The sequence below is a fragment of the Pangasianodon hypophthalmus genome, chromosome 18 (assembly GCF_027358585.1).
Source record: "Pangasianodon hypophthalmus isolate fPanHyp1 chromosome 18, fPanHyp1.pri, whole genome shotgun sequence".
Lineage (NCBI taxonomy): Eukaryota > Metazoa > Chordata > Actinopteri > Siluriformes > Pangasiidae > Pangasianodon > Pangasianodon hypophthalmus.
This window is the reverse complement of record NC_069727.1, coordinates 20,831,844-20,844,745: the sequence shown is the minus strand read 5'-3', so window position 1 is coordinate 20,844,745 and position 12,902 is coordinate 20,831,844. Positions and strand designations below refer to the sequence as shown.

Genomic DNA, 12,902 nt, shown 5'->3' with positions numbered 1-12,902 from the left:
CGCGCTTTCAGAACTGCTGAGCTGTTTTTTTGTTTGTTTGTTTGTTTGTTTTTTTGCGGGATGGCGCGTGAGTGGCCGATTTTAAATCCGTCGAAGATGCAGAAGGAGAGTCCATTTTGCGCGCTTCCCCGCGGGCGGCCTCGCGCGCAGCCGCTATAAGCCGCTATAAGCCGCTACAGAGAGAGGAGCTATGAGGCGCGCGCGCGCTTCGTTCCGCACCTATGAGCGCTCATTAGCCCAGCAGTGCTCTCTGAAACACACCGCCATCCTCTGCGCGTCTCATCCGAGTCCCTGCTGCTGGCTGTCGCTCAAACGCAGCTCCCAGCACTGACTCGTGACTGAAGCCGGGCTGAAGTTGGAGATGTGGAGCAGCCGCCATGCGCACAGCCCTGTGAGGTATGTTCCTGTTGCATGGTCACAGCTCCACCTCCACATGTTCACAGCTCTAATTATTAAGTTCGGCTTAAAGAGCATCTGCCATGACGAGAGCTTATACTCTCACAGAGCCACATTTCTGTTCATGCACCACAACATGGAGCTCAGGAGGAGCATCACACAGCACCAGCAACAAGTATTACTGCAGGTGTGTTATACATGTGCTAGTACTGAGCACACACACACACACACACACACACAGCAGAGCATGTGCAAGCACACACACACACACACACACACACACACACAGCAGAGCATGTGCAAGCACACACACACACACACACACACACACACACATCTGCCATGTACCTGTACAACTGAAATGAACCTGAAAAGAGAAACAAGACAATCAACTCAAAATCAGCAAACCTGAAAATGGTTTTGTGGAAGAAAGTATTAGATGTTTTTTTTTTCTTTCAATCACTGTATTTTGCAGTGTGTTTTCATTATTGTGCTACACCAGCAGTGTGACTGACAGATATCTGAAACACAGCTGAGGTGTACGTCAGTGTGTGTGTGTGTGTGTGTGTGTATATATATATATATATATATATATGTATGTATATTGCATATTTATTTAGTAAAATGAAGAGTCGTATTCTCTACACAAGTTCATGGAGAATGAGAAAGTGCATTTACACTCGTCAGGCTCAGTGAACTGTGTGTCTCTCAGTCCGTGCACAAGCTCTCTTCTTACAGAAATAAATATCAGATACATGAGTACACTGGGAAAGAAAAATATGCAGAAAATATCATGTATAATTTACATAAAGACATTTCCATTCTCATCAATACATGATTTCATCGCTTATAGTAAATTCTAATCTATTAGTGTGAATTATTTGAATTCACGGGGCATTAACGTGAATAAAATATTGGCGCTAACAGGGAGAAATGACTGTAGTGTTAAATGAATGGGCTGAGTGATGTGCAGTGGGGAACCTCACGGCGCTGGGCTCCTGCTCCTGCTCCTGCTCCTGCTCTCGCTCCTGCTCTCGCTCCAGCTCTCGCTCCTGCTCCTGCTTCTGCTCCTGCTCCTGCTCCTGCTCTCGCTCCTGCTCTCGCTCCTGCTCCTGCTCTCGCTCCTGCTCTCGCTCCTGCTCCTGCTCTCGCTCCTGCTCTCGCTCCTGCTCCTGCTCTCGCTCCAGCTCTCGCTCCTGCTCTCGCTCTCGCTCCTGCTCTCGCTCCTGCTCTCGCTCCTGCTCTCGCTCCTGCTCCAGCTCTCGCTCCAGCTCTCGCTCCAGCTCTCGCTCTCGCTCCAGCTCCTGCTCTCACTCCTGCTCTCGCTCTCACTCCTGCTCTCGCTCTCGCTCCTGCTCTCGCTCCAGCTCTCGCTCTCGCTCCTGCTCTCGCTCCTGCTCTCGCTCCAGCTCTCGCTCTCGCTCCAGCTCTCGCTCTCGCTCCTGCTCTCGCTCCTGCTCTCGCTCCAGCTCTCGCTCCAGCTCTCGCTCCTGCTCCTGCTCTCGCTCCTGCTCTCGCTCCTGCTCTCGCTCCAGCTCTCGCTCTCGCTCCAGCTCTCGCTCTCGCTCCTGCTCTCGCTCCTGCTCTCGCTCCAGCTCTCGCTCCTGCTCTCGCTCTCGCTCCTGCTCTCGCTCCTGCTCTCGCTCTCGCTCCTGCTCTCGCTCCAGCTCTCGCTCCTGCTCTCGCTCCTGCAGTGGGGGACTGTGCAGAGTTGGAGCTTATTCCAGGGCTTGAAAAACACCTGATCAAATCATGTTGGAAATTCATTCACGTGGAACCGATGTTTGAATTAAGCACATTCAAAGAACTTTTTTCAGGATTAGGTATTCTTTCTAAATAATGCTTGGGCCACACTGGAAGAGAATAGGGCCAATTCTGAGGCTGGTTCACCCTTGCAGAAGCAGTGAATGAGCAGGTCTTTAGATTTTCCAGTGGTTTGTGGTGAGTAAAATCCCATTTCAATCCTTATTAGATTGCGTATAGATGGGATGGAGTATAGATAGGGGCGGAGTTTGCTTTTGTCCTTGCACATTTGTGCTAATTTCTCATGTGATCAGTTTCTCTAGTCGAAAAACAATGAAGACGGTTTTATTGAAGAACTATAATCATTCCTATTTCCATTCCCAGCATTTCCATTGGAAGCAGACATCCTTATCCAGAGTGATCTACAGAAGAGCTTTGGAGTCTCTGTCCGAACCACGTCCTCGTGCTAGTTCACCAGGTCAGAGAGTAAGAGCACCATCAGTCTCTCAGTCATCAGTACGGGATGGAAACAAAACACAAGACAAGGATGATCTTTTAAAATAATAATAGATAATATTAGACTTATAAAAAAGTGTTACACATATGACACATTTAGCCGAGTGTGCTTATCAGATTTGTCTACAGTCTGAGCCTGCTAGGAAGCTGCTAGTGCTGAGGAGCCAATCAAATCCCCAAACCCACTAAATCAAACCCCAAACCCACTAAATCAAACCCCAAACCCACTAAATCAAACCCCAAAGCCACTAAATCAAACCCCAAAGCCACCAATCAAACCCCAAGAGAAAAGAAGTGAAGTGTGCACCCTATGTTTCTGGTTTTAATCTGACCTTTCACCTTTTGAATTTACGTGATGTAGAGCAATAGGGTCTTTATTTTAACCAAAACTATAGCTGCAGTGAAACTTTATCTTTTCATGTAAGTCAAGGTGAATGGCATCACAAAGCTCTGTTATGAAATGTGGCTGTGTGACAGGGATTTGTGTGTGTGTGTGTGTGTGTGTGTGTGTGTGATGTAATAGAACACTGGACCTGCAACTGTTGGGACATGATTGTGTTATCACTGACATGCACAACCCCAACAAAACTTAGATCGCTTTCCTTCCAGCCAAATGATCACAGTTCAGCTTACTAGCACAGCTTTCCCACGTTCAGACGTTGCTGGAAAAGTAAGCGCACTTTGCAGAGTTTGCTTACTGATTGGCAGACTTGAATTGTTCTGTCATGTGACTGACCCATTACCATGCGGGAGAGTGATTTATTTTTCATTTAAAAATTTACTGGTGTTTAACTTTGCTCACTCACTCACTCTCTCTCTCTCTCTCTCTCTCTCTCTCTCTCTCTCTCTCTCTCTGGATCTGTGCTTCCTTCTGTTTATTTCTTTTTTAGATGGATGAAACCGACGTCCCTCTTTGTCCTTTTTGGGTCTTTTTGCGGTCTGGGCTTGCTGTTCCTTGAACCAGTAGCCAGGAAGCCCTTACCCCAAAAAGTATCTGCAGAGGGCAATTACACTGACACACTCATCCCTATCTGTACACAGCTACTACACTGGTAAGTACTGACACTGTGATACTGTCCAAATGAGTGAAACCTTCTATTTAATTCAAATGTATAGAAAAGATTTGTACGGGTCTGTCGAGCAGAATGGGTGAAAGAGTACTGTAGATGCTCAGGCAGGTCTGGTACAGAAACACTACATTCTCCAAACATCCAACACATCTGTCTTTACCAGCGGTGGAAAGAGTACGAAACACACTAACTGTCTCGAATTGCTTACACTCGTGGACACCACATGTCAGGAATTAGTAGTGGAGGAGGATGCAAGTGCAGATTTCTATTTATTACAGTGAAACACATGAAAACAAAGAGCTAGACACGCATGGCAATAACACGAACTCAACGTGGACTAAGCGACATTCTGCAACGGCAGAAGCTAGACAGGGGTGCTAAACAGGACAGGACTTAAATACTAGTGCTCATTAACACTAAATGGAAATCAGGTCAAAAAGTCATGTAGCGTGGTGAGTGTGGTGACGTTGATGTGCAGGGGCTGATGGGAATCGTAGTATTCGGCGCTACCATGACACACATACCGTATGTGCAGCACTGTACAAATGCTAGATTATTAGTTTGTGCTAGATGCAAGAAACGAACTGGACACGATGAAAAAAAATACTACAAATGAAAAATAATGATATACGTCTGGAGAACCCTACGCCCCACTGTTTCATCTGTCTGCTGGGTAGACGACATGAGAAAGAAACAGTAAAAACTTAACCTGGTTGCATAAGTGTGTGCACCCCTTAACTCATATTTTGTTAAAGCACCTTTTGCTTGTTGTCCAGCACTCAGTGTTTTTGAGAAGGAGTCTACCAACTTGGCCACTTTTTTTGCGAGGAAGAGTGGAATATTATTCCGCACTTCCTTGGAAAAATGCTCCAGATCTATCAGATTGTGAGCAGATCTCTTGTGCACAGCCCTCTTCATCTCGTTCCACAGGTTTTTGATAGGATTTACATCTGAGCTCTGACTGGACCGTTCCAAAACACTGACCTTCTTCTTCTGAAGCCGTTCCTTTGATGACTTGGATTTGTGCTTCGGGTCGTTATCGTGTCATTATCGAAGGTGAATTTTTTCTTCATCTTCAGCTGTCTAACAGAGGCCTGCAGGTTCTGTGCTGAAATAGATTGGTATTTGGAGCTAGCCATGATTCCCTCTATTTTGACCAGAGCTCCAGTCCCAGCTGAAGAGAAGCAGCCTCACCATGTGTCACTGTGGGTATGGTGTTGTCTGTGGGTCGGGTGATAAGCTGTTTTGTTGAACGTGTGATATTGTTGTCACATGCAAGGAGTGACCGGTACTTGTAAGATATTCCTGCAGCTCCTTTAAGCCTTTGTTTGTCATGTGTACATTATAGTACAGTGAAATTCTTTCCTTCACATATCGCAGCTTGTTAGGAACCTGGGGTCAGAGCAGCCATGATACAGCACTCCTGGAGCTGATAGGGTTAAGCGCCTTGCTCAAGGGTCCAACAGCGGCAGCTTGGTGGTTCTGGAACCCCCAACCTTCTGATCAGTAACCCAGAGCCTTTAACCATTAAACCACCACTGCCAAAATGAATTAGGGTCGCAGTGGATCTGGGGCCTGTGCTGGAAACACTGTGTGTGAGGTGGTAATAAGCCCTGAATGGGACTCCAGAGCACCATGCACACACATCAACACATTCATAATTCATTGTTTTTATCTTGTCCTTTTGTCAATATTGGAGGGACGTCCTGCTCTTGGTGATGATGCACTGTGGTGCCCCATTTTCCCACCTGTTGATGATGGCCTTCACAGTGTTCCATGGATCTGATGTTTTGGAAATTCTTTTGTACCCCTCTCTTGTTCGATACTTTTCAACAATGAGATCTCATACACTTTGCTTTGTAAGATACACTCACTGAGCACTTTATTAGGAACACCACACTAATACTAGGTAGGGCTCTCAGTCCCTTTGCTCTCAAAACAGCCTCAATTCTTCATGGCATGGATTCCACACGGTGTTGGAAACATTCCTCTGAGAGTCTGCTCCATGATGAGATGATCGCATCACGCAGTTCCTGCAGATTTTTCAGATGGACTTTCATGCTGCGAGTCTCCCGTTCCACCGCGTCCCAAAGGGGTTCTATTGGATTCAGATCCGGAGACTGGGAAGGTCCCTGAAGATCACTGAACTCATCGTCATGTTCATGAAACCAGTTTCAGACGAGTTTTGTGTTGTGACATGGAGCATCATCATGCTGGAATGATAAACCATTAGAAGATGGTAAATTGTGGTCATGAAGGGAAGCACACGGTCAGCAGCAATAATGAGACAGGCTGCTGTGGCATTCAGGTGATGATTGACTGGTATTAACAGGCCCAAAGTGTGCCAAGAAAACAATCACACCACCTCCACCAGCCTGGACTGTTGAAGGCAGGTTGGGTCCACGGATTCATGCTGTTGGCACCAAATTCTGACCCTATCATCTGTGTTCCTCAGCAGAAATCCAGATTCATCAGACCAGGCTACGTTTTTCTTCAGCTGTCCTGTGTTGGTGAACCCGTGCCCACTGCAGCATCAGCTTTCTGTTCTTAGCTGACAGAAGTGGAACCCGACATGGCCTTCTGCTGTTGTAGCCCATCTGGTGCTTTTCTGCTCAGCACGGGTGTAAAGAGTGATTCTTTGAGTCACCAGTCTGGCCATTCCCAGCTGATCTCTCTCATCAACAAGGTGTTTCCAATCGCAGAACTGCTGCTCACTGGATGGTTTTTCTTTATTGCACCGTTCTGTGTAAACTCTAGAGACTGTTGTGTGTGAAAATCCCAGGAGATCAGCAGCTATAGAAAAACTCAAACCAGTCCGTCTGACACCAGCAATCATGCCACGGTTAAAGTCACTGAGATCACATGTTTATGCATTGCACTACTGACATACGATTGGCTGATTAGATAATTGCATGAATGAGTAGGTGTACAAATGTTCCTCATAAAGTGCTCAGTGAGTTTATTTGTGAACCATGGCAAGAAATTTGTACAGAAACAGCTGATCTTTATTTGGGGTTAATCAGAATCACCTGAACATGTGATTGATGTGATTAAATGTGATTGGTTCATTCTGAGCATGGTCACTTCCCTGTTATAAGGATAAGGGTGTGCACACTTACGCAAGCAGGTTATTGTAAGTTATTTCTTTTTCTTTTTTTCTCTAAAACAGTTGTACTATTATTATTATTATTATTATCATTGTTATTATTATTATTATTATTATTATTATTATTATTATTATTATTATTATTATTTTGATTTCTATATCGCATTAACGGTAGAAAAAAAGTCTGACATGAATGATCTTTGCTTTATTTTTTACATCACCTGCAATTTTAACAGGGATAGACTGTACATGTGATTAAGTATGCATTTTCACCTACAGAAAAAAAGCACAAGCACATTGAACATATTAATGTTTAATATGTAAATTCACATATTCTGATTATTATTTTTTTTCGACATGCAGCAGTAAGATAAGAGTTTACGTCCCGCAGTTCATCTATTTTCAGGTTCAAAAGAAAACTACTATATAAAGTCATATTCTTTACTTTTGGCAAAAAAAAAAAATTAATTAAATGCTTGGATAAAAAATTTTTTATGAAAGTTCTCTTTTCGCAGGAGTAGGAGTATGTCTTAGCAGTACAGTGGCTTGCACAATTATTCACCCCCTTCGAACCATTCAACATTTTGCTGTGTTACAACCTGGAACTGTAATGAATGTTATTGAGATTATATATAATGTGTCTACACAAAACAATAGTCAAAGAAGTAACCAAGACACCACTCTGTAGGAGCTGGAGAGTTCAGATGGGAGAAGCTGTTGACAGGACAACCCCGATACCCCACAAAGCTGGTCTTAATGGAAGACTAGTGAAAAAAGCCATCTGAAATCGTATTGGGAGTTTGCAAAAAGGCATGTTGGAGAATCAGCACGCATGTGTAAAAAGGTCCTCTGGTCTGAACTGTTTTGGCCTTGGTGCTGTGTTTGGTATAGATTTCCTGATTTTGCACCATTCCTACATGGTGGTGGTAGCATCATGCTTTTCATCAGCAGGGACTGTGAAACTGGTTTAGTGTAAGATGGATGGAGCCAGATACAGAGCAATCCTAGAAGAAAACCAGCCTGAAAGAGACATGTGGCAGAGATTCACTTTCCTTCCAGCCTAAGCACAACAACCGCTGTTCCCCAACAGTCTCCAGCCAAGAGGAGAAGAACGGGCAAAAATATCACGATCCAGATGTGCAAAGATAATAGAGACGTATCCCAGAAGACTTGCAGCTGTAATTTCAGCCAAAGGTAGTTCCAAGTTCTATATATTTCTTTATACATACAGTGCCTCCAGAAAGTATTCACCCCCAGTGATTCTTTCTTTTTTTTTTTTTTTTTGTTTTGCTGTGTTGCAACATCAAATTTAAGTATATTAGAATAGGATTTTTTTCTGCTAAATTTGAAATGACTCTCTACAGAAATAAAATGAAATTAAGTATTTAGTCCTCGGAATTGTTTAAAAAAAAAAAGTCAAAACTGCATAATTGAGAAGTATTCACGTCCGTTTCTTTTAGGAATTTTAGCAGTAATTTTTCAAGAGCTCACATTAAATATGTTAAACAGGGTACACTTGTGTTCATTTTAAATCCTGTGTCCTGTTGTATGCTTGCTCAATAAACATCTCTGCCTCTGGTAGGTCTCACAATTAAACTAGTAGATCAGATTAGTTCTGCTCTCATGTAGAACAAAGCTTGTTAGGAGGGGAAAAAAATGCAGAAGGTTATTAAAACATCAGCTAAGCTTTCAACCTTCTCAGGAGCACTGGGAGATCCATTTTAACAAAGTGTAAAAAAAAAAAAAAAAATGCCACTTACACACTAGTCTGTTTCTCCAGGAAGACAATGGGATAGAAAGTTATCCAAACCTCTGGTGTTCGATCACCAAACCACTTTCCTTTCAAAAACACACTAAATCAGAAAATTGCTCAGGACAGTTATAACCAACGTTTCATATAGACCATGTGAGTGGGGCATTAAATTTCCATCCAGCTGGATCTCTGAACATCATGGGAATGTTATGAGTACATTAAGAAGGAAACACAAAAGTGCTGGAAATCCCTCCTACAAGACATATGGCAAGCATCTTCAGTTAGTAAGAATCAGGTTTATTTTAATACTTGAAGTACATTCACCTTGTTTTACTGCATGTATGAAATTCGTTTGCTTTTCCCTCAGTCACTGAAATGTGTGCTGTGTAACTTGGGCCCTGCTGAAATTCTCATTTAGCATTAAAGCAAGACAAACAAAAGCCTGAAAGATCAGAGATCTCCTGGTATCTACCGGCAGCCATGTTTTCCCTGTATAACCTCGTCCCACATGTTGATTAACACTTTATCAAATGTAAAGCTCCTAAAATAAGTTGTGTGTCAGAGCAATTTTCAGTTCCAGATCAGTCACTTATCAGTCACTTAGTGCAGGCTCTAATAAAGTGTTGTTCTTCAACATAAAATTCAGCACACAGCAGCAATGACGCAAACTAGGCAAGAAAAATGTCTCCAGACAGAAAACATGTTCTCGTACTTGTACTTCAAACCACTGCTATATTTTCTTTACAAAAGAGTGCATTAAATTAACAAAAACACTGGCATTAGTTATATCCTATATCCTAATAATATACAGGATAAAATAGCTTATATCCCGTGCACACATTACAATTTCATGATCTCAAACTTGGGATAAAAAATAATTTGTAACATGATATAAAAAATAAAAAAATAATAATATAGATGCGGGGGATCGGGTGTTATTTTCCAAGCTGCCGGATGTGGGGGAATAATGTGGATGGAAGCCTTTTTGTTAAATTAACTCAAATTTGCAGTGATCAATGTGAGAATTGTAATTAGGACTATTCATGCAGCAATATAGCCTACTAGAGTCTCCTTATATTTTGTTCAGTGTTTGCCGCTGTCTCATTCATATTTCACAGTATTAGTCCTTTTTTTTCATTTCTAAATTTTCTTTTGCTTTTAAATGTCTCTTGCTTGCATTACATTTATTCACCTCATCAGTCTGTATTTTCTATCCCTGATTTTTGGGGGGTTTAGAGGCAAGTTACCAAAAATCAATACTTACATATCTTTTGGACTTAAATCACTCTGAATATGGCCCAATGTGCTGATACTGAAATCCTACTGAAGTCTCCTTTTGAGTCTGGTTCATCTCAGGATTTCTTCCTGCTTTGTGAAAATGTCTATTGTTTAATGCACTAAATAAATAAAATTGAACTGAATTGATGTGTGAAACTGGCTACAGTGGTTAGATATGCACTATGATAGCCTTTATATGAATAGCTCACACTCAAGCTCTAATATTCCCATGAGATATTAATATTAGCAGCAATAAGCAGAGTCTCCTAAATAAAAAGCGTCTGATGCGGCAGTGTAAAGTGCAGTGTGCAGTGGTACTGAGGGGGTAGGAAGGGTCGTCCATAATGCTGGTGGCCTTACAGATGCAGCGGTTATTGTACGAGGTGTCGATGGTGGGTAGAGAGCCCCAGATCATCTTTTTACCTGTTCCTTACAATCCGCTGTAGGGTCTTGCGGTCTGAGACTGTGCAGTTCCTGTACCACACGGTGAGACAGCTGATCAGGACGCGCTCTATCATCCCTCTGTAGAAGGTGGAGAGAATGGGAGGGGGGAGTTTGGCTCTCTTCAGCCTCCACAGGAAGTGGAGGTGCTGCTGGGTGTTCTTGGCTTGGCAGGAGGTGTTGAGAGTCCAGGAGACGTCCTCTGTCATGTGCACACCAAGAACCTTGGAGCTTTTGATTGTCTCCACAGTTGTTCCGTTGATGTGCAGTGATCAGTGGTCCGCTCGAGTCCTCCTGAAGTCGACAATCATGTCTTTATTCTTATCAACATGAAGAGATAGATTGTTGTCTGCACCGCTCTGTGAGCTGCTCCACCTCCTCTCTGTACGCTGACTCATCACTGTTGCTGATGAGGCCCACGACTGTAGCGTCATCAGCAGACCTGATGATGTGATTAGAACTGAACCTTGCAGCACAGTGATGAGTCAGTGGCCTGAGCACACAGCCCTGGGGGGCGCCGGTGTGCAGTGTGGTGGTGCTGGAGGTGGTGTTGCTGATCCTAATGGCCTGGGGTCTCCCAGTGTAAAGGTTCAGGATCCAGCTGCAGAGGATGGCAGGATATTCATCAAGACCCGAAAAAAAAAACACAGAATGAATAACAAATGACGTGGAGAGAAAACCAGTGTTTGCTCTTCTATCCAATCTCATGCTTTTTCTCTCTCTCTCTCTCCACAGCTCGTTCCTAGAATTACTCACTCCTTCTCCCAGACTCCATCACAACGCTGAACCCTGCCTCCACCGCCACAAATACACGGATAACTGGCTGTCTGTCTGTCTGTCTGTCGGGTTTTTTTTAATGTATTATATTGACTTGTATTTTGTACTATTTTCCTGAATGTTGGGGAAATATGAGTTAAAGAATTAAATGCTTATTAACTTCAATGCAGGTGCAAACTTCTCTTCTCGCTCTCCATTTATTAATCACACTTAAATGACTTTAAAGAGATAGAAGAACATTTGCAGTAAAATGCAAGGATTCACCCTTATGAGCTGAGTTCATGCCCTGATCCTGTTTTCTTAACTGTTTCATCTTTTGAATAAGCGCTGTCTGATTGTCAGTAATGATCAAAACCATCATCAGCCAATCAGCTTGCAGCGCACAATTCACAGTGTTAGCATTGAGCTACTGTCACAAAGCCTGAATAATATGTTCATCTAGGGTTTCTTTAGTGTTCTGTGCAACTTGGCAGGAACTAGCCCTTGCAGATGTGTGCTTGCAGCTAGTAGTGTTCCACATGACAAATTAATTTGATAAAATGTAAAACAGCAGCCCACACACACACACACACACAAAAGGTCAAGGTCAAAGCTAATGTGTAGTCAGCTAAATGTTCTAGTATTGTGGCTTTAAATGAACGGTTGAAATAAGAACACCAGAAATGCTTGTTTTTGCATATTTCTAAGACTGCCATCTTGTGGTGCAGTATGATATTGCACACTGTATGTATTAAAACGCAACACAAATCCTTTTGACCTATAAACTGTTTATGTTACTGGGCTGCCTCAACAGGTGTTTAAACATTTGTATGAATTAAGAATAGAATCAAAAGGTAATTTTTAAAAAATATGATCCTCCAGTGGCGCCCCAACAACATTGGCCATCCTGGCTTTGTCACAAAGCCCATTCATTTGTATTAAATCCGTAGTGCGTTAATGTTATATAAAACAAGAATTTTCAACAACTAAGGAAGTCTTCTGATGCAGAGCGATTAGAGAGCCCATGCTGACCCTGTCCACCACCCAAAGCTCCTACAATGGCACGTGAGCATCAGAACTGGACCATGGAGCAATGGAAGAAGGTGGCCTGGTCTGATGAATCATGTTTTCTTTCACATCATGTGGAAGGCCGGGTGTGTGTGTGTCGCTTACCTGGGGAAGAGATGGCACCAGGATGCACTATGGGAAGAAAGCAAGCTGGCGGAGGCAGTGTGATGCTCTGGGCAATGTTCTGCTGGGAAACCTCGGGTCCTGGCATTCATGTGGATGTTACTTTGACATGTACCACCTACCTAAACATTACTGCAGACCAGGTTACACCCCTTCATGGCAACAGTGTTCCTTAAGGGCAGTGGCCTCTTTCAGCATGATAATGCTCCCTGACACACTGTAAACACTGTTCAGGTTTGAAGAACATGACAAAGAGTTCAGGGTGTTGACTTGGCCTCCGAATTCCCCAGATCTCAATCCAATCGAACATCTGCGGGACGTGCTGGACAAACAAGTCCGAACCATGGAGGCTCCACCTCACACCTTACAGGACTTAAAGGATCTGCTGCTAACGTCTTGGTGCCAGAAACCACACACACCTTCAGAGATCTTGTGGAGTCCATGCCTCGATGCGTCAGAGCTGTTTTACTGGCACAAGGAGGAACTACACAATATTAGGTAGGGGGTTTTAATGTTATGGCTGATTGGTGTGTATATATATATAAAAACATTGTTTCTGTATGTTTTTCCTAATCCACTACCTCTGTTATCAGTATGTCTTCCCAAATGGCAAGTCGGTTCCCTGCAGCAATCAGGGTTTGGATGATTGATT

At 43.2% G+C, this 12,902-nt stretch overlaps 1 long non-coding RNA gene across 2 annotated transcripts; it reads left to right on the top strand.

The window, feature by feature from the left end:
• Positions 1-2,446: 2,446 nt before the first annotated feature.
• Positions 2,447-11,412, top strand: LOC128321093 (uncharacterized). 2 transcript variants are annotated; one of them, XR_008304674.1, is made up of 4 exons: positions 2,447-2,617; positions 3,546-3,707; positions 7,520-8,025; positions 11,039-11,412. It is a non-coding gene; the product is annotated as an uncharacterized LOC128321093 (long non-coding RNA). The 2 variants fall into 2 exon arrangements; XR_008304673.1 differs by having other exon boundaries at positions 2,448-2,617; positions 7,489-8,025.
• Positions 11,413-12,902: the final 1,490 nt, after the last annotated feature.